The sequence below is a fragment of the Sciurus vulgaris genome (genome assembly GCF_902686455.1).
Source record: "Sciurus vulgaris genome assembly, chromosome: 2".
In the NCBI taxonomy this organism is placed as follows: Eukaryota; Metazoa; Chordata; class Mammalia; order Rodentia; family Sciuridae; genus Sciurus; species Sciurus vulgaris.
The window spans coordinates 30,660,457-30,682,364 of record NC_136462.1 but is presented as its reverse complement, the minus strand read 5'-3'; the positions used below and the strand labels follow the sequence as shown (position 1 = coordinate 30,682,364).

General features: G+C 35.1%; 1 protein-coding gene across 21 annotated transcripts in view; it reads right to left on the bottom strand.

Annotated features, from left to right (window-relative positions):
• NUMB (NUMB endocytic adaptor protein) overlaps window positions 1-21,908 on the bottom strand; it is a 167,296-nt gene that overhangs the window by 78,414 nt on the left and 66,974 nt on the right. For 6 of the 21 annotated variants that reach the window (XM_079129778.1, XM_079129768.1, XM_079129764.1 and 3 more), the window contains 3 exons: window positions 19,675-19,810; window positions 16,196-16,280; window positions 12,242-12,396 (listed from right to left, as the gene is read on the bottom strand). The exons of 8 other annotated variants lie outside the window; for them this stretch is intronic. The gene's annotated coding sequence lies outside the window, so the exon portion shown is untranslated. The remainder of the gene's footprint in view (window positions 1-12,241; window positions 12,397-16,195; window positions 16,281-19,674; window positions 19,811-21,908) is intronic. 7 more of the 21 variants (XM_079129762.1, XM_079129769.1, XM_079129781.1 and 4 more) reach the window with 6 other exon arrangements.

Below are 21,908 nucleotides of genomic sequence, written 5' to 3'. Positions count from 1 at the left end.
TCAAACTTTGGCTTAAAACAGATTATTAATGAAAATTGGCAAAATATATATAAGCATTTTACAATAGAACAGAAATGGCCAATGAACACAGAAAAGAAAAATGCTCAGTTGGGCACAGTGGTGCACAACTGTAATCCAAGCGACTTGGGAGGCTGAAGTGGGAGGATCATAAATTCAGCCCCAGCAATTTAGTGAGGCCTTAAGCAACTTAGTGAGACCCTGTCTCAAAAAAGAAAAAAAAAGGACTGGGAATGTGGTTAACTGTCCCTGGGTTCAATTCCTGGTACCCCCCCACCAAAAAAAAAAAAAAAAGAAAAAAAATTTATTGTTAATCAGGAAAGCAAATCAAAACACTATACGCAATTTTACACCTTCAGTTTGGCAAATATTAGAGAATCAGACGATATATGAAGTACAAGGCATTCTCATATTCTCATAGGAGCTAAGTTGGGACAACTATTTTGTTAACTAATTTTGTATCACCTATGAAAGTTTAAGATGCACAAATCTTTACAACTGGTAATTCTACTTTTAGGTATACACCCTAGAGAAACTCTTACATGTGCATAAAGAATGCACAATGTCTTTGTAGCACTATATATTGTCTGCAAAATAACCTGAATTATGGTAAAATAACCTGAGAACTTAAATATCCACTGACAACAGAGAAACAATATTCACTCACCACACTACCACACAATAGTAACCATGAATGATCTTAGGCTATAACCATCAACATGGATGAATCTCACAAACATGATGGGGAAAGTAATAAATTGCAGAATACATATGATTCTTTTTTATAAATACTTAGCAACTGACACTCAGAAAACACTACCAGGCATTCTTCTAAGCACTTTGCATATAATGATTCATGAAATCCTAACAGTCCTTGTAAGTAGATTATATGTTATCTCCATTTCATCGTTGAGGAAATACGCACACAGCAGTTAAGTCATTTACCCAAATCACCTGCTCAGTCCATGGCAGAAATCTGTTGGTGTCTGAGCCTGTGTCCTCACATTTACCTTACCTCTCAAAAATATACAACACTAAACAACATCTAGAGGTATGTATATGCTTAGAAAAATGATAAAGAAAAGTAAAAGAATAATAAATGTAATTGAGGAGAGTGCTAATTTTGAGGGAAAAGAAAGTTAAATATAATTAGGAAGGGTTTGCCTGGGGAGTGCGAAAGTTTTTTAGTCATGTTCTAATGAGTTTTATCATGCTTCGTACCTACTACACGTTATGTATACTCTTGTATGTATCAACTAGTTTATACTTTTGAGTAGGTGAAAAGTAAGTAACTTAAAGTCTTTTCTGGAACTGAGATTAGACATGGGCTGTAGAAATACAAACATATATACACACATAATTATGAAACATCCAATAAAAGCAACAAAGAAAAGTAAGTCAAATATAGTTATAAAATTTAAATCTCAGGCTGGGGAGAACTCAGTGGTAGTGTTTGCTTTGCATGCATAAAGCCCTGGGCTTAATTTTCAGCACCATACACACACGAAAAATTTTTCATTTTTACTAAAAATAATAAACTTATTGAAATTTAGTCTGTACAGAAACTTTTGAAAGGCCATTAGAGGGACAACTCTTAAGAGATCGAGGACTTTTCTTCCTATTTTTTTTTCCTAAATTAAGCTTATTAGATTTACTTTTGTTCTATAACCACAACTGTACCCATAATATATGAATTACAAGGAAGACTGGATGAAATAGAGCTATGCTTAAAAAAACAAACAAACAAATCACTATGAGAAAAATGAAGCAAAACCCAAACCCCTACAGTTCAAACAATATGCATAAAGATACACAAACATGACCCTGATACTTAAGATCACTTCCCTGAAAGGAAAAAAAAAATTAATACATAAAAACCCAAGTAGTCAAAATGTTAAATTACTTGAATTTTTACATTAGTTAATTCCAAAAGTAACAATGTATAAAACAGAAAAAAACATGGGCACATTGTATTTATCATTGTATCAATAGTATACTTGCAAAATACCTTAAATTTATTTTTTTCAGGAGATACTACTCTCGCTGAGGTGAAAAATTCCAAAGTGTCACTAAAGACACAAATCACAAAGTCAAAATTATATTAAAAATACCTTAGCTCATCTACACATACTATGTTGCAATATATCTGTTATAGTCATATTTTTTCCCCTAGTATGGACCAGTTTGTTATTTTCAACTGAACACAGTTGTAGCAGGGGTTTTAATGTTTAAGGGCTATGAGAAAAATATGTAACACTAGAATTACACATGTTCATATTATGGGATATAGAAAATTAAAAACACTGTACAGCAGAAACTTAATGAATACAAATTCAGAAATTGTTTTTAAATGTTCAATTTTATTGTTTCCTGAACAAATACTCTTCAGTGTTAATATATACAATTCCATTATATTCTTAGTTACACTTGCATTCCAAAATTTTACAAGAAAGAGAAAATATGCATTACCCCAAAAGAAAAAAATCATTTGTTCGCTTGCTGAAATCCAAGCTAAAATATCAAATTCAATGATCATGACATTAAAATACAATATATTATATAAGTATAAAGTATTATTTTAAAATATTCTGGGCTGCGGCAGTAGCTGAGTGGTAAAGTGCTTGCCTAGCATGTATGAGACACTGGGTTTGGTCCTCAGCACCACATAAAAATAAAAGCATTCCATCCAACAAAACTACAAAACATTTTGAAAAAAAAAAATTAAAAATTTTTTCTTTACTTTTATATATCAATACAATTTATTCAGATTTTGAAAACAGCATAAATATTAATACATCAAAATACTAATTTTCTGTGTCATAAGAATCTTTGACTTCTGCTATTTCTTATGATGTGCTTTCTTTCAAGATTCTGAGTAAAAAAAAAAATCATCATTTTATTTGATCAGGTTGAGTGAAAAAAATATATATAAGGAATGCTAGACTCTCATTATGGCCAAGGGACTAGAGTCAGATCAATCCTCTATTCAATCAATAATATGAGATATTAGCGTAACTGATATAATTTGCCTAACAAGAAACAATTTGTAACTATCAAGCTGCATCCTTGGTTCCCTGTTCCAATTAGGTACTGAGATGAATAAAGAGTGAAAAGTAGTTTTATTACTAACAGCTAAATAAATATATAGTAGTTAACTTACATGACTAATAAAATTCATTTTAAAGTTCATAGTTTTCTGATAGAAGTTAATTTATAAACTGATTCATGGAATGGTGGAGAAAACAAAGGGTTGATATACATCCTATTAAATACTACTTCTCAAAAGAAATATTCATTCAGCTCCCATAGATGCAGTTTTTAATAAATCTGAAATTTGTTTTTATTTCAGTTCAATTCTTTTAAAAAATAGGCTATATAAGTTAGGACTATGTTGACTTATTTCAGAAAAATATACCATATACAGCATTTTCCAAGAAAAAAAATAAGAATAGATGATTCTGATTTCTCAACAACTTAAACTAAAAATTACTTTGCTTTATCAGCTGTCAGACCAGAGATTTTAAAACAACAAACTGGGGGGGATCCAAGATGGCGGACTAGAGGGAGGCTGCGTTCCTTGTGGCTTCGTTCCTTGTCGCTCCATAACTCTGGTTTCAAGCAGAGGATATCTGTTTCTTGCATATCAACGAGTTTTTCGAGTGCTAATTGCTCACTGTCAGGCGCCTATCATCCGCCATTTGCCTGCCTCTCACCTGTCCATCGCCTGCCTTACACCTATCCATCAACCCACAAGGTTCACCTCCCGATCGTCGGGCAACACTCAGCAAACTGATCGCCGACCACCAGAGGAGCACCAGATGCCTGCTGTTGCCTAGATGTTCACTGTGACAGTACCTGCAGGTTTGATTACACGTGGCTGCCACCATTTTGAGACAACAGCCAGGCCCCATAGGACCCCAGGCAAGACTGACTGAGCCCCATCTCCAGGATCCCTCAGCCCAACTAATCACTCCCTGCCTCTGAGGCCCTCACATCTACTGACTGCTCCCTGCCACCAGGACCCCCAGACCAACTGACTGTACCCTATCACTGGGACCCCAGAATGACTGATTCCACTCCGCCTCCAGGATCCTGCAACCACACCAAACACGCCCGACCTCCAGAACCTGCCTGACCAACCGCACCCCACCTCCAGGACCTCCAGCTGATCACATCCACACCCTGAGCTGCAGCTCCCCATTTGCCAACACATTTCTAAGCCAGAGCGGCCATCTTGGATATTCCTGGAAGCCATAGCTCCGATCTTTACGTGGGGCAAATCCCATCCTGAGACGCCTGCTGGAGGCTTGACGCTCATTGTCAGGTACCTCTCATGCATCAGGCTACTGAAGACTGGAAAGTTTGAATACTATATGACTGTTACAGTGTAGATTTTCTTTTTTCTCCTTACTGAACAATTTTAAGTTTCTATTTCTTTACTTTTCTTGCTCTCTTTTCCTTTTGTTTACCTGTTCCCTCAGAGTATCTTTCTCCCTTTTTTGCATGCTAACATCCAATTTCTTTTGATTACTCTCACCCTTTCTATTATCTAGAACTTCCGTATATTCTTTTCTTATCCCATTAACAGCCACATTCTACATCCCTCTGCATCCTCTTTGTCCTCCATTTGAAACTGCAGACCTTATTGCAAATCTGTTTGTTTTACTGAAGATAATATTTGAACTCATTCTGTTTATTATGACAATTTTGTTATTGTCCTCATAGGGGCTGTTTGGTCCAGGATTGCATAGTGTCTGAATTAGGCACTGCTAATATAGATCTCCCCTTAAAGAAAGGGTTTTGGAAACCTATAGGGCCACTATAAGCCTGTAGGGGGAAATCTGCAATACCCCAGATATGCACTGCTAGTGGGGAAGATACATGAACAACATGAAAAAACAAGGGAAGAAAATGATCCAAACAAATCTAGATTCTATATTAATAGAACCCAATGACAGTATGTTAGAAGAAATGTCAGAAAAGGACTTCAAATTATACATGATTAAGATGATTCCCGAAGCAAAGGATGAGATAAGAGAGCAAATGCAGGCAATGAATGATAATACCAATAAGCAGTTGAAAGAGCAAGTGCAGGAAGCAAAAGATCATTTCAACAAAGAGATAGAGATTCTCCAAAAAAAAAAAAAAAAAAAAAAAACCAAACAGAAATACTTGAAATGAAGGAAACAATAAACCAAATAAAAAACTCAATGGAAAGCATCACCAAGACTAGACCACTTGGAAGACAGAACCTCAGACAATGAAGACAAAATATTTAATCTTGAAAATAAAGTTGCCCAAACAGAGAAGATGGTAAGAAATCATGAACAGAATCTCCAACTATGGGACATCATGAAAAGACCAGATTTCAGAATTATTGGGATTGAGGAAGGCACAGAGATACAAACCAAAGGAATGAACAACCTATTCAATGCAATAATATCAGAAAATTTCCCAAACCTGAAGAACGAAATGGAAAATCAAATACAAGGGGCTTATAGAACACCAAATGCGCAAAATCACAACAGATCCACACCAAGGCACATTATAATGAAAATACCTAACATTCAAAATAAAGATAGGATTTTGAAGGCCGTGAGAGAAAAGCATCAGATTACCTATAGGGGGAGACCAATACGGATAGCAGCCGACTTCTCAATCCAGACTCTAAAAGCTAGAAGGGCCTGGAACAACATATTTCAAGCTCTGAAAGAACATGGTTGCCAAACAAGAATCCTATACCCAGCAAAACTAACCTTCAGATTTGAAGATGAAATAAAATCCTTCCATGATAAACAAAAGCTAAAAGAATTTACAAATAGAAAGCCCGTACTACAGAATGTTCTCAACAAAATATTCCATGAGGAGGAAATGAAAAACAACAATGGAGGTCAGCAAGGGGAGGAACTACCTTAGAGAAAAACCACTCAAAGGAGAAACCAAGTCTAGCTAAAAACCAAAAATAAGCCCAAATGACTGGGAATACAAATCATATCTCAATAATAACCCTGAATGTTCATGGCCTAAACTCATCAATCAAAAGACATAGACTGGCAGAATGGATTAAAAAGAAAGACCCAACAGTATGCTGCCTGCAAGAGACTCATCTCATAGAAAAAGATATCCACAAAATAAAGGTGAAGGATGGGACAAAACCTGCCACGCATATGGACTCAGTAAAAAAGTGGGGGTTTCCATTCTTATATCAGATAAAGTGGACTTCAAGCCAAAGTTAGTCAGAAGGGATAAAGAAGGACATTTCATACTGCTTAAAGGAACCATAAATCAGGAAGACGTAACAATAGTAAATATTTATGCTCCAAACAATGGTGTATCCATGTACATCAAACAAATCCTTCTCAGTTCCAGGAATCAAATAGACCACAACACAATAATTCTGGGTGACTTTAATGCACTGCTGTCACCACTAGATAGATCTTCCAAACAAAAACCAACCAAAGAAACCATAGAACTCAATAACACAATCAATAACCTAGACTTAATAGACATATATAGAATATTCCACCCATCAACGAGCGGATTCACTTTTTTCTCAGCAGCACATGGAACCTTCTCAAAAATAGACCATATGTTATGCCACAATGCAGCCCTTAGGAAATGCAAAAAAACAGAGATACTGCCTTGTGTTCTATCAGATCATAATGGAATGAGAATAGAAATCAATGACAAAATAAAAAACAGAAATACAGTTTTCTCATAATAGACAAAGGTGCCAAAAATATGCAATGGAGAAAAGACAGCCTGTTCTACAAATGGTGCTGGGAAAACTGGAAATCCATATGCAACAGAATAAAACTAAACCCCTATCTCTCACCCTGCACAAAAATCAACTCACAATAGATCAAGGACCTTGAAATCAAACCAAAGACCCTGCATCTTATAGAAGAAAAAGTAGGTCCAAGTCTTCAACTTGTTGGCTTAGGATCAGACTTCCTTAACAGGACTCCCATAGCGCAAGAAATAAAAGCAAGAATCAATAACTGGGATAGATTCAAACTAAATAGCTTTCTCTCAGCAAAGAAAACTATCAACAATGCGAAGAGAGAGCCTACAGAGTGGGAGAATATCTTTGCCACTCATACTTCAGATAGAGCACTAATTTCCAGATTATATAAAGAACTCAAAAAACTCTACACCAAGAATACAAATAACCCAATCAACATATGGGCTAAGGATATGAACAGATGCTTCAAAGAAGAAGATCTACAAGCAATCAACAAATATATGAAAAAATGTTCACCATCTTTAGTAATAAGAGAAATGCAAATCAAAACTACACTAAGATTCCATCTCACCCCAATTAGAATGGTGATTATCAGGAATACAAGCAACAATAGGTATTGGCGAGGATGTGGGGAAAAAGGTACACTCATACATTGCTGGTGGGGCTGCAAATTAGTGCAGTCACTCTGGAAAGCAGTGAGGAGATTCCTTAGAAAACTTGGAATGGACACACCATTTGACCCAGCCATCCCACTTCTCGGCCTATACCCAAAGGTCTTAAAACCAGCATACTACAGAGATACAGTCACATCAATGTTCACAGCTGCTCAATTCACAATAGCCAGACTGTGGAACCAAACTAGATGTCCTTCAATTGATGAATGGATAAAGAAACTGTGGTGTATATATACAATGGAATATTACTCAGCCATAAAGAATGATAAAATTATGGCATTTACAGGCAAATGGATGAAATTGGGAATATCATGCTAAGTGAGATAAGCCAATCTCAAAAAACCAAAGGACAAATGATCTCGTTCGCTGACAAGCGGATGATGACACATAATGTGGGGTGGGAGGGGTTAGTGTTAGGGTTAGAGTTAGGGTTAGGGAGGGGGGCAAGAATGAAGGGAGGAAGGAAGGACTGTATAGAGGGAAAAGAGAGGTAGGGGGAAGGGAAAAAATAACACAATGAATCAAACAACATTACCCTATGTAAATTTATGATTACACAAATGGTACGCCTTTACTCCATGTACAAAGAGAGAAACAACATGTATCCCATTGGTTTACAATAAAAAAAAAAGAATAATAAAATTATGGCATTTGCAGGCAAATGGATGAAATTGGAGAATATCATGCTAGGTGAGATAAGCCAATCTAAAAAATCCAATAGATGAATGATCTCACTGATAAGCGGATGAGGACACATAATGGGGGGGGTGGGAGGGGGACAAGAATGGAGGAAGGAGGGACTGTATAGAGGGAAAAGAACGGTGGGAGGGGTGGGGGGGAAGGAAAAAATAACAGAATGAATCAAACATCATTACCCTATGTAAATGTATGATTGTGCAAATGGTATGCTGTTACTCCATGTACAAACAGAAACAACATGTATCCCATTTGTTTACAATAAAAATAAATTAAACAACAACAAATTAAGTCTTGGCTGTCCTAAAGATTGGTATTTGAGAAAAGAATAATGTCACAGTTTGGATGTCCCAGTTCTCCAGCCACTTACTCCTCAGTCCTGATTACCATTTAGACCATGTTCTCTACCAGGGGACAACAATGTATATCCCACAGGTTCTTTGGGTTCAGCAATTCTTTAGGATTATGTACAGACTTGAATGTATGTGTATGTGTATGTGTACTTTCTTCTACTTTCATCAGAATCTCAAAGGATTCTATAATGACATAAAATTTACTACTGATTTAAATGGTCATCCAAAATCCTTATTTGGCTTTACATTTAGATTTCTGCTTTATGAATTTTCATGTCCCCACTTACTTTGTCCACAAAACTTCTCCTGTTATTTTGATTCAGGGTTTTCCTATTTTCTCCTTAAAGATTATCATGGAAAGTTAAAGCTTCATAAAACAAGGAAGGACCCTGTCTATTTAAAACTTCAGTTACAGGTGGTTTCAAAGAAAGCTAAAGCTAAACCTGTAGATATATATATATTTTTTTTTTTAATAAAAAGCTTTTCTTGCAGTTACAAACCCAATCTTTGGTTGGTTATTTGCCTTTTACTGATTTCCAATTGACAAGCTGAATTTGTGACTCAGCAACACTTACCTTTTAAGTCATGTTACAATTTTACAGATAACACATATGGCCATCATCCTCAACCACACAACATATATACACTGACTTCATTAGGATCATATTACTTCAGGAATTCAATCTTTAGTTTGAGAACAAAATAATTTTGTTCTGATAAAGCAAAGACTGATTTAGCAAGGAACATCTTGATGAAAAAGGGCAGAACTGCTGAGAATGCTAGCCTACTTTTTACACTGACTTTCCTCCTCTAAGCATCTGTCAAGAGTGGGATGAGAAAAGGTGTTGGAATCTGGAGGGAGAGAGACTGGAATAAAAATATATTTTGTTCCAAGAATGAAAGGTAGGGGGCAGGGAGAGAGGTAGAGAGAAAAGCCAGTTAAAAACAGCTCTGTTCCCTTTTACTGATAAATAACTTGGCAATTTATCTACATACATCTCTTTAATCATCTCTAACTGTAGAGTTCTCCCCTTATCCAAACCATGAATAAGACACTTCTGAAATGTATCTCAATCTGTCCACTGATCCTACCTCTACCTCCAGAATCACCATGGTTCAAGATAACTTCATCACTTATCTGGACTAGTATACTACCAAGTAGGATTTATTTCTAGTCCTTCTATTGTTCCTCTCTGATCAACTGGGTACAATGTAGCTAGAGTAATCTTTTAAACATACAAAATGTATCATGGCACTGCTTAATAGTTCGATGGCTTTTAATGCACTTTCAAATTAAATCCAAACTTTCAGCATTCAGTGAGTCAGTATAACATAATAGTTCACGCTGCTCAGAAAGTGCTTGGAAGAGTGCCTAGCATTTGTGATATCACAAATGTATCATATTAAGGTTAAGTAAATGTTATCATATTAAGGCATGGTCCTACCTGACCACCTTGAAGTGGCACTTTCCCTCTTTATGATCCTTTTGGTTGAATGCAAGCTTGTTTCCAACTTGAGCCTGCTATTTTCCTCACCTTGAAATGTTTTTCTCCCAGACCCTTCAAGTGCTTCTGTTTACCAGTCATACTTCAAGTCTTAACCTAAATTTTCTCTCTCACTGATGAGGTCCTTTAAACTTCCTAAACACCATTCTATATAATTCTTTATTACTCTACTATTTTTATTTCCTTCATAGTGCTTTACAATTTGTAATTAGTTTCATTTATTCAACTTTTCCTTGAACATGATCAGATACTTTAACAGCCATTCAATAAAATTTCTACCTTCCTTTTAAAAGGTTTCTGTTCTAACCAAAATAATCTTAACTAAGTATATATCTCTTCTCAGCAATAAGCTGAATAATTGGTCACTAATATTAACACTCCACAGCCTGGATGTAATTCATTATACCTACACAGTTCCCTTAATTGTTACTTAAATAATACCCTGTGTCCAACAAAGTATTGTGGTAGGTGCTGGAAGAAGAGTCAGAATAGGAAAATTCTTTCCTGGGGGCTGACATGTAGCTGAGTGGTAAACACTTGCCTAGTAAATGCATGGCCCTGGGTTCAACTGCCAGTACCATAAATAGATTAAAAAAAAATTAAAAAGCAAACTTAAAACACACACACACACACACACACACACACACACACACCCTTCTTTAAGGCTTTAAGGTCTTGAATATTAAGTAGAATGGAGGAGACAAAGGGGGCACGAGGTAGGAAGAAGAACCATGGTAGTGTGTAAAAACACCTATTTTATCAAGGTTAATACAGCATTAATTGCAAGCTGCACCAGTATTTTACATTTCACTAAGGAAGAAAAAAATGCTACCAAAATTATTAATTGTTCATTAATTAATATCAATAGTTAATGAATTCCAAGAAGAGATATATGCCAATTCCAGAGATGTTAAAGTATAAGAAGAAAATGCAGGAAGAGGAAAGAGAGGAGAAGAAAGAAAAATTAACATTCTACTATTAACACAAAATCAATCTTCCAGGAACCTCACCAAGTATCAAGACATGGAACACTGGTTTATCCATGTTTGTTATCAGGAAGGGGAGAAGGGTCCAGTGAAGAGAGGTCACAGAGCAATTCTTGCTTTTTAAAAAAAGTTTCTACTTGCCTATATATCTTCGCCCACCCTTTTATATTTAACTTTTCTAGATTACTGTGTTTTCAACGTCTCTGTATAGCACATAGTTGAGCCTTGCTTTAAAATTCAAATTGAAAAACATGTTTTAAAAAAAGGTGAATTAAGTATAACAAAAAGATTTATGTTTTAAAATTCACATATTTCAAAACTGTTTACTAGTCATACTTCAAGTCTTAACCTAAATTTTATCTCACTGATGAGATAAATGATCTGTGGATCACAGTTCATGGTTTAAAAAAGGTGGGGCATCTTTTATCATAATAAAATTTTTAATTTAAATATATATAATTAGTAATGAAAATTCATGGGCTGATTTTCAAAATTCATGAGCTGCCTTTTTTTTTTTTTTGTACCAGGGCTTGAACCCAGGGGCACTTAATTACTGAGCCATATCCCCAGCCCTTTTTGGTATTTTATTTAAAGACAGGGTCTTGCTGAGTTCCTGAGGCTGGCTTTGAACTTATGATCTCCCTGTTTCAGCCTCCAGAGCTGCTGGGATTACAGGTATATGCCACTGCACCTGGCATAAGCAGCTTTTAACAATACCAAATGTTTATATTAGAACTTATATAAGGGCTGTGGGTATAGCTCAGTGGTAAAGTGCATGCTGGGTTTAAGCCCTAGCACATGCCTGTGTGTATGTGCACATGCACACACACACACCCACAGGACATATTCAGTAACACATTAGAGTGACTGTTTAAACAATTCTCACTGAAAACAACTAAAAGTGATAAATAAAATTTTATTTAAAAAGTATCTTAAATATGCTGAAAAGCTGACAACATGGTAAAGGAATTACCAGACCAAAATCCATGAAAAAGCAGAAACCCCAAGAGACAAGTGGCATAATGAAATTGATTTTCCCCTGTTGACCTCTACAAACATGATTTCAGTTTTGATGGTCTCTTGGGAAAGAATAGAAGTCAAAATTCGGAGCCCACCCACTACATAAAGATTCCTTTTCACAAAAAGCTGGAACCCTACTGCCTTCTCATACCCGAAAGTTTTATCCTCAGGAAAAAAGTGAACCAGAAATATACTCATTCTACCCCAATCCACACCTAACTCAAAGGACTACAAGGAAAGTTACCTTCTTGTTGTTGAACAGAACAAAGATTCCCAAGAGGTTAAAAACACAAGCAAGCCCACATATGTATTTGCAACTCAAATGTACTTCACTTGGTAGTCTAAAATACCTCCAGGAATGAATTTAAAGTTTCATGGATCCACAGTACCTTGAGGTACCTGGAAAAAAACAAAAGCAAACATCTTGATCTAATACAGTTCTACCTTGGGTCTCCAAGAATATTCACATACTTTTTCCAGAGAAAATAAGCAGTTTATAATGATAATCTCATACAGGATAGAAAACAAACTGAAATCCATATCTAGCATAGCTTAGGAAACTTCAGAAACTTCAGAAAACCAAAACACAAAGGGGACTCCAAAAGCAACTGGAGACAAAAAGGACAGGCCCCAAAGAACAACTATTTGGAGCTAATCTGTCTATAGTAACAACTGAAACCAGAAAAAGAATCGAATTATTCAGGGGGGTACAAAATATTGGCAATTCATAATTCTACATCTAATTAAATAACTATCAAGAATTAGGGTGATACAACTACTTTCAGATACAAACTTAAGAGTTTACTACAGAAAAATCACATTAAAGAGACCTCTAAGGCTAGGTATACTGCTTAGTGGTAGAGCGTTTGTCTACCATGCCTGAGGCCCTGGGTTTGATTCCCAGTAGAGAGAAAGATAGTCTACCCCAACCCTCCAACACCTTAAAGAAAAAATTGTTCAAGAACAAAGTGATCCAAACAGAAAAATCTAAAATACCATGATAATCGAAAGAACACAAGTTTGGAATTGACATCAAATTCAGAGGATCAAGGTTTTCATTTTCTGCCCCATAGACAGAAGAGAAATAAAGTTAATTGAAAGAAAGGGAGAAAGCAGCAGACCTATAAAGGAAAGAGGATGAGGCAAGTTCCTAAAAGCATTTTAGAACCCTGGTTCAAGCTATTCCTGAAGCCTAATAACATTCTGTCCTTGGGAAGTTACAGACATCTCTGTATCCTTATATTAAACTCTGCTTGTCACTTTAAAACTGTACATAAAGGAGAAAGGCCAGAAATTAACTAAATAGAAAAAATAAAATAGAGAAAAACCAAAATCAAGCACTGATTCTTTGGAAAAGTTAAAACCATATATATAAACCCTCAGCAAGAATGATGAAGGAAAAAAGGGAGAAGGTGCAAAAAATCTTTAAAGAAAATTTAAAGTAATAAAATTCTTTGAATAACTTTATGCCAAATACTTTAAAATCTCAGACAAAATAAATGGATTCCTAAAAAAGAGAAACTTTCTAAAAACTGACCCTTGATAAAACCATTTAGAAAATTTAATATAGCCTCTTCCCCCAAAATATTAACCGTACCTCACTTCCCAAATACTAAGCCCAGGTAGTTGAGAACTTCAACCCAACTTCTGGGGAACAGATCATTCCAGTCTTACATAAATCCTTTGAGGGTGGGGGATTAGTTCCCACTCAATCTGTGAGGCTGGCATAATCTGGTCTGGATATCAAAACTACATAAGGACAATATAAGAAACAAAAATTATGGGCTAATTTCACTTATGAACACAGATGTAAAAATCTTTAAAAAAATTTTTTTTAGTTGTAGGTGGATACCTTTATTTTATTTATTTATTTTTATGTAGCACTGAGGATCAAACCCAGTGCCTCGTACAAGTGCTCTACCACTGATCCACAACCCCAGTCCTAGATGTAAAAATCTTATGCAAAATATTGAGACTAAATCCAATTGTATATGAAAAAAACTATAATCACAAAGTTGGGTTTTTCCAGTGGTATAACAGTAATTCAACATTAGAAAATTTATAAATGCTATTCACCACATTAACAGAAGAAGAAAACCACATGATCATCCCAAATGCACAAAAAGCATCTAATGAAACTCAATACTCATTCTTCATACACAAAAGTATCTCAGCCAACTAGGAATAGAAATGTCTTTAAAGAGTATAATAAAAAAAAAATCTACAAGATGAGGCTGGGGTATAGCTCAGCTATAGAGTCTGTTGCTTGGCATACATGAGGCTCTAGGTTCAATACTGTGTGTGTGTGTGTGTAAGAGAGAGAGTGAGAGAGAGAGAGAGAGTGAGAGAGAGAGAGAGAGAGAGAGAGAGAGAGAGAGAGAGAGAGAGAGAGAGAGAGAAGGATGAATGGGTGGGTAGGTAGGTAGACAGAGGATCTCATGTTTTCTATACTGGTCTCAAACTCAAGGGCCCAAGTGATTCTCATGCCTCAGCCTCTTGAGGACTAGAGCCATCACATCAAGCTCTGCAGCACTATTGTTAATGGTGAAACATAAGACATTGCCTTTAAAAAAAAAATCAAGTACAACATAAAGATCCCAAATATTAACAGTTCTACTGAATACAGTTATTGGAGTCCTAACTAGTGCTGTAAGGCCAGAAAAAAATATTAAATGTGTAAGCACCAGAATTTTCATTTACAATAGTTTAATTGATTACATAGAAAATTATGAACCATTCATAGAGAAATTATCAGAATAAGAATTCAGGAAGATGAGTGAATATAAACCTGTTTATTTTCTTTAAAAAGCTTATATGAGCAAATAGAAAAATGTAAAGAAAAAAATATACAACATTAACAATAAGTTATCTACTAATTAAAGACACCGTTATGTTAAAAAAAGAAAAAACTTTACTGAAAGATATCTTAAAATATCTAAATATTGAGAAAGATATACTATGATCAAGAACAATAAGGTTCAATGCCAAAAAGTAAGGGATTAAATTAAATGCATGCATAGATTAAAAGCTAGATAGATCATATGCATATAAAAGACAAGTCCCATTCTTTAATAGCTTGTGAAATTTTGCAAATTTGACTCAAATTACCTCCCATACAGCAAGTAATCATAGGTACAATTCGTCACTAATCATAGGTATTTTAATTAATTTATAGTAAAAGTTGATACAGCACTTTAGAACTCCAACAACTGCAATAAACAAGTATGGCTGGGTTCTAGTTGAATGTACTGTGGTTCTATTGTTCTAACGTCAGTCAGTGCACATTCACTATACCACAAACTACCACTCCCACAAGTGATGGAATGTTGCCCACATTTTACATTTTGATTCTTAATAATGATCTGTCGACACTGTTAAAACACCATGTCCTTAAAAGTCGCCTGAAAATGTAGAAATTTACTCTGAAACTGTACTCTCAGTGGAAAATAGATAAAATACATTAATAAACAATGATCCTACTAGGCTCAAAAGGTGTCTCTAGTGAACTATGTGTGGTCTTTATATATGTTACACCTCTGTACATGTAAATCTTATAAGCAGTTGTCCAATTTGTTTTATAGTAGATCTGAACTTGACAAAGTGAATGATTTTCTTTAGATCTAATTTTAATTTTGGTTTATATAAGTTTTGTGATATTCTACATTGCTGCCTAAGCTTTGCTCTACCTAAATTTCCTAGAAGAATTAGAAATAATGATCATTTGCTTTACTACAGTTGCTTAAAGATGACAATACTTAAAGCTGACATTTACTGAATGCTTGCTATGTGCCAGGCACTCCTCTAAGTGCTAGTCCATATTACACTACTTAATTTTCACAACAATCCTATCAGGTTGATAGTAACATTGCCACCATTTTACAGATAGGAAAACTGAGGTCTAAAAGTTAAGTAACTTTTCCAATGTCACATAATAAGTGGAGAATTTAAGAGAGTCATACCCCAGTAGTCTGACTCCAGAGCCCAAACCCTTAGTAACTACATTATGCTGCTTTCCACAATATATTTAAAAGCTAAAGGAAATTATTATGAAGGACAAAAAACACCTCTCCATTTAAAATTAGTTGTAAGAGTTAAGTAACAGGCAATATTAATACTTTAACAACTTATCATAGGTTGATAATTCACAGCTATTTCCAAGTGTCATGGCTATGATGAATAGTTTTGAAGCTGGACAGACCTGGCTCTGAATCTTGGCTGTGCCCTTTACAAGCTGTGTAACTTTGGACAAGTTTCATAACTTCACCAAGCCTCAGTTTCCTCATCTGTAAAATGAGAATAATAAACATCTCACAAAATTGTTGTCAGTAACATAATTATTGCTACATGATACTAATATGGTAAAACAAAGGTACACAAAATAAAAAAGAGGAGGCTTTCAATTTTCTCCCAGAAAACAAAACTTTATTATAATGACATAATATAGAGGATTACTTCAAGTTACTGCAGCAACCGAAAGATTCACACATTAATGTAGAACCACAGTCTTCACTAATACATAACATCAACAAAAAAAAATGCCCCTACATAAAAAAAAAATGCCTAGAGGTAAATTACTGGATCTTTAAAACAAAAATACTGTATATACATACATAAAGAGGCAAACAGAACACTGTTATTTATTGAGAGCAATTCCCACAAATCCCATTCCATATATATCCCTTCTAAGTATTCAAGGGATCTAAATGAAAAGAGCTATGTCAGGATGGATTTATTCCTGGTACTGGTAGAAGAGAATTTTTATGAGAGAAAAACAAAGAAAAGTAGGGTAGAAAATGAAACCAGGGTTATTGGAATACAAGAGAAACTTATTCAAAACAACTTAGAGTATCTCCACATTTAATTCCACAATCATATCTGTATCTTCTTTTTCATAAAAGAAAACAAAAACCTCTATTCATTTTCTTATAGCAAATAATATTTTCTCAAAGTGGTAAAAAAAAACTTGGTTTGGAATGTTTTTGTTCTGTGTATTTCTTCTGTCCCAGAGGAAAAACATGATTGGTATAGGGTAAGTAGTAGCGTCACAGTTATAGAACTGGGATTGAATCTTCATAAATAAAAAGTGGTCAAATATAAAATATAGCTGGGCACAGTGGTGCCTGAGGCAGGAGGATCCTGAGTTCAAAGCCAACCCCAGCAAAAGCAAGATGCTAAGCAACTCAGTGAGACCCTATCTCTAAATAAAATACAATATAGAGCTGGGGATGTAACTCAGTGGTGGAGTGCCCCTGAATCCAATCCCCAGCAACACCCACCCAAATAAATAAGTAAATAAAATATGTATATTGAAGACCTTTGGTTTATGGAGAAAATTACACAAGCAAAATTAAGTTTTGAAATGGCATTCATAGATTGACTATTTGCACCTATCATATACACTATAATTACAATAATTAGGATTTGAATTTGAAGTGTCTCCCAAAAACTGTTGAAGGCTTGATTCTCAAGGTAGAAGTGTTCAGAGGTAGCAACTCTGGAAGGTGACTGGACCATGAAGGATCTAACCAGATCAAAGACCCTCAGTAAATGTATAATGAATGAACAATATTGAATGTTGGGGGATGGCTGAAACTTAGGAGATGAGGCCTAGTTGGAGGAAGTAAGTCTTTGAGGGTGTTCCCTTAAAGCTTATGTCTTATCACTGGCCTCCTCTCCGCACCATAAGGCTAAGCAGCTTGGATCTGCCATCTGCTCCTGACATGATGTTCTGCCTTGCCACAGGACTAAATACAATGAATCCAGCTGACCATGGACTGAAACCTCTCAAACTACAAGCCAAAATAAGACTTTCCTACATTTAAGTAGATTTTCTCAAGTATCTTGTCACAGTGACAGAAAACTGATGAATACACTTGATGTTAGGAGAGGTACAGAAAAATAGTAACAATCTCTAAGCTCTAGGATCTCATAGTATGTGGGCAGTATCAGATCTCAAATCCTAATATTTCAGCTCTGCTTTTAATACTCAGAACACTAGGGGATGGGGTGACACTTTCCCCCCTTTTTTCATTAACAGTTTATAGAATTTACAGATGTACTGTCTTTCATGTAGCCTCACATTTGAAGTTATGAGAACATACACATGGCTTACAAGTTTTACTATAAACATTTCCTTGGCCACCAAGTATTTTAAAAGTGTGCCACCTTTTAACCTTTACTTTTTTTTAAGTTGAAAGTTGTACTTTTTCTATATATGATGCAATTCACATCAATTGAAGTTAAGTGTAATCTCAGATATCATCATATTTTAAAATCACACTATGGAAATATCACCTGCATTCTGTCATTTGTCAGATTTATCTTTTTTTTTTTTTTTTAACCTTTAGCATTAAATAAAAAAAATAAAATTGGGATCGCTGAAAAAAAGAACATTAAAAATACTATATGATAGAACACTGTAAATGCTTTAAGAAAGACACAAATAGATATGTGTCTTAAGAGAAGTTGAGATTACTGAAATAGAGGGAAGAAATGAAGAAAGATTTCACTGAAGATGTAGAATTTGAAGAGTGAGATTCGAAAAACTCTGGAATATAAAACAATTTAAACCAAAAAGTTTTCCTTTTGTCTATAAGAAGGTATGTATTGCCTGTCAGCTACTATTAAAATTGAGACTGGAAAATGAAAATTAAGTAAATCTAAGAGAATATTTTCAAAAAGGAGTTTGAGAAGAATAGCTATATCATTAATTGCCATTTACTTTCAAATACTACCTTAGAATTTTATACTAAGAAACTTGAAAAATTAAGAAGAAAAAAACATTTGAAATAACTGAGGTTGTTCACTCCTTCAGTTATTAATACTTCATAAGCTTCTGAAAAAGAGTAATTAAAAAATACAACAGACACAAAATTTAGCTCTAAGAATTAAGACAGCAAAACACAATAGGATATGGAATGAGTTACATAGAGATGGCTAATAAAAAGATTAGTTGTCCAAATCTGATTGCACCTTCAAAAGAGGAATTTACCATATGAATCTTTACACAAAAGGCACTGAAATGTGTCTTTAGTAACAGATTTATATAGAATAAACATCTTTAACAATTAAGTATAACACATACAGAAGTACCCCAATAAGTATATGGTTCAGTTACTTTTCACAAAAAAGCACATTTATGTAACTAGCACCCAGATTAAGATACAACAGTAGCATTCTAGATTCCTCTTATGCTTCCCTCTTCCTAGCAACCCATTTTTTCTCCCTACAAAAGATACCATTATAATTTCTACAAAAGCTACTAAAAACTTCAACAAAACATAGATGTTCTTTGTTTTGCATTTTACTTAAAGACTAATACACTGTGTACTCTTTTGTACCTAGTTTTTTTCACTCAACATTATGTTTATGAGATTGATCACAGTTATAAATTATTCACTTTCTTGGATACATTCTCACTGTTTAAAAATATATTTTTAATCAATCCTTGATAAAAGTTCACAGCATAATATTAAAACAAATCTGAATTAAACTACCAGTTTCAGGCTGGGGATGTGGTTCAGTGGTAGAGCACTTGCCTTACATGGACAAGGACCTTAGTTTGATCCTCAGCAGCGCGCGCGCGCGCACACACACACACACACACACACACACACACACACACAAACACACACACACAAATCCAGTGTCAACAGTAGATGCTATTAGACAACTTACTTAGGAGTTTCAACTCTTCAATATAAAAAAGGATAATAAACTGTGTTTGGTGGTGTACACCTGTAATTCCAGCTACTTGGAGGCTGAGGCAGGTAGATCCCAAGTTTGAAGCCAGCCTGGGGAACTTAATGAGACTCTGTGGGGAAAAAGATACACGCATACATTGTTGGTGGGAATGCAAATTAGTAAAGCCATTCTGGAAAGCAGTATGGGAATTCCCCAGAAAACTAGGAATGGAACTACCATATGACCCAGTCATCCCACTATTCAATATTTATCTTAAAAAAAAACTAAAATCAGCACTCTAATGATACACCCACATCAATGTTTACAGCAGTGGAATTCACAATAGCCTAGTTATAGAATCAGTCCAGACACATCAACAGATGAATGGAAAAAGAAAATGTGGCATACAGATGGAGTTTTATCTAGCCATTAAGAAGAATGAAATTATGGTATTTGCTGGTAAATGGACAGAACTGGAGATCATGATACTAAGCAAAATAAGCCAGACCCAGAAAGTCTAAGGTTGAATGTTAGACCAAAATACAGAAAAAAAATTGTGTAAGGGGGAATCCCATGAAAACAGAAGAGAGAAATCAGTGGAGTAGAGGAAGGGAATTGAGGGAGAAGGAGGAAGGATAGGAAATGGGAGGAAAGGTGGAATGAAATTGTCCAAACTACCAATATACCACAGTGAATTTCACCTTTATGTGTATCTATAGAGCACCAATTTTTTTTTAAAAGCTGTTAATAAATAGAAGGAAGTTCAATAGAATAGAGAAGGGAACTGGGGGTAGGAAGTAAAGAGGGAAGGAGAAGTACTGGGTGCACAATTGGAGCAAATTATATTCCATGCTTGTATAATTATGTCAAAATGAACCCCAATATTATGTATAACTATAATGGGCTAATAAAAATATGCAGGGGTGGGGCTGGGGCTGCAGATCAGTGATAGAGGGCTTTCCTAGCACACACAGGCTCTGGGTTCAATCCTAGGTGTGTCTCACACACACACACACAAATAATGAAGTCTGGATCACAAAGCAATTGACATACAATATATGCTGATCCAAAATATTAGTTCCTTTCCCTTCCTCCTATGTAGTCAGGGTGAAGTTATGTTACTGGTAGTCCCTTATACACCACATTTTTCCTATGTAAGAATGCTTTTTTTTTTTTTTTTTTGCCATCTCTTCCCTTCTCAAATCCTCTTGGTTCAAAGTAATATTCAAATCCCACCTCCTCTATACTGCCTGCTGTTTCAAATATATTTCACCTATGTCACTTATTGTAGGTGTTGTATTGGGGTTAACTCTAACTGTCTTCTTGGGGAAAGAACACAGATGAACTTTCATCTTCATCCTTCCTACCACACAAACCAAAGTTCTGAACACAAAAAGCACTTAAATATTTGAAGAGTAAGTAGTATTGTTCTAGAACTATTAAGAGCGATTATGTTTGTTCGTACCTGACATTTTACTACTAAAAAAAAATTAAATTGCCAATACTGCTGTCTTTATAGTATCAATCAAATAAGTAGTCATGTTTTTATATTACCTGCATTAGTGTGTGTATGTATGTATGTATGCTGCTGGAGATCAAATCCAATGTCTCACACATGTTAAGCACATGCTTCACCACCGAGATACACTGTACCCCAGTCCATGATCACACCTGCATTTAGCAGTAATATATTTCTGATAAAGTTAGGTATTTCTTGGAACACTATTTTATAAAAATTCTATAGGATAATATTGTTAAACAGCTCATCAATACTATTATCAAGCTGAAGTTTTATAAATGTTACCAGTCTGGGCTGGGAATATAGCTCAGTAACACAGTGCTTATTGCATACATCAAGCCCTGAGTCAAATTCCCAAGACCAAAAAACAAACAAATGTCACCCAGTCTAATAAATCTTATTAAAATGACATTGTGTTCACTGTAGCTGAGATATTACTGAAGAAAGCCTACTTCCAAAATATTACCTTATAGCAAAAAATGCAAAAATGGCCTTCAAATATTCTTTAAAAATCCACAGAAGTATCTGTCTGGAACAAAAGCCATCTAATTTTTATGAAACATCCTTTTCCAAGAAAATTTATTAATTAAATAAAAATTAAGAAGTCCTTGAAATACCCATTTTATAACTATCAAAGGCAGATGAATATAGAATGCAAGTTGCTTGGTGACTAGGCAATGATAGAATGACAGACAAAAAATGTCCTGCT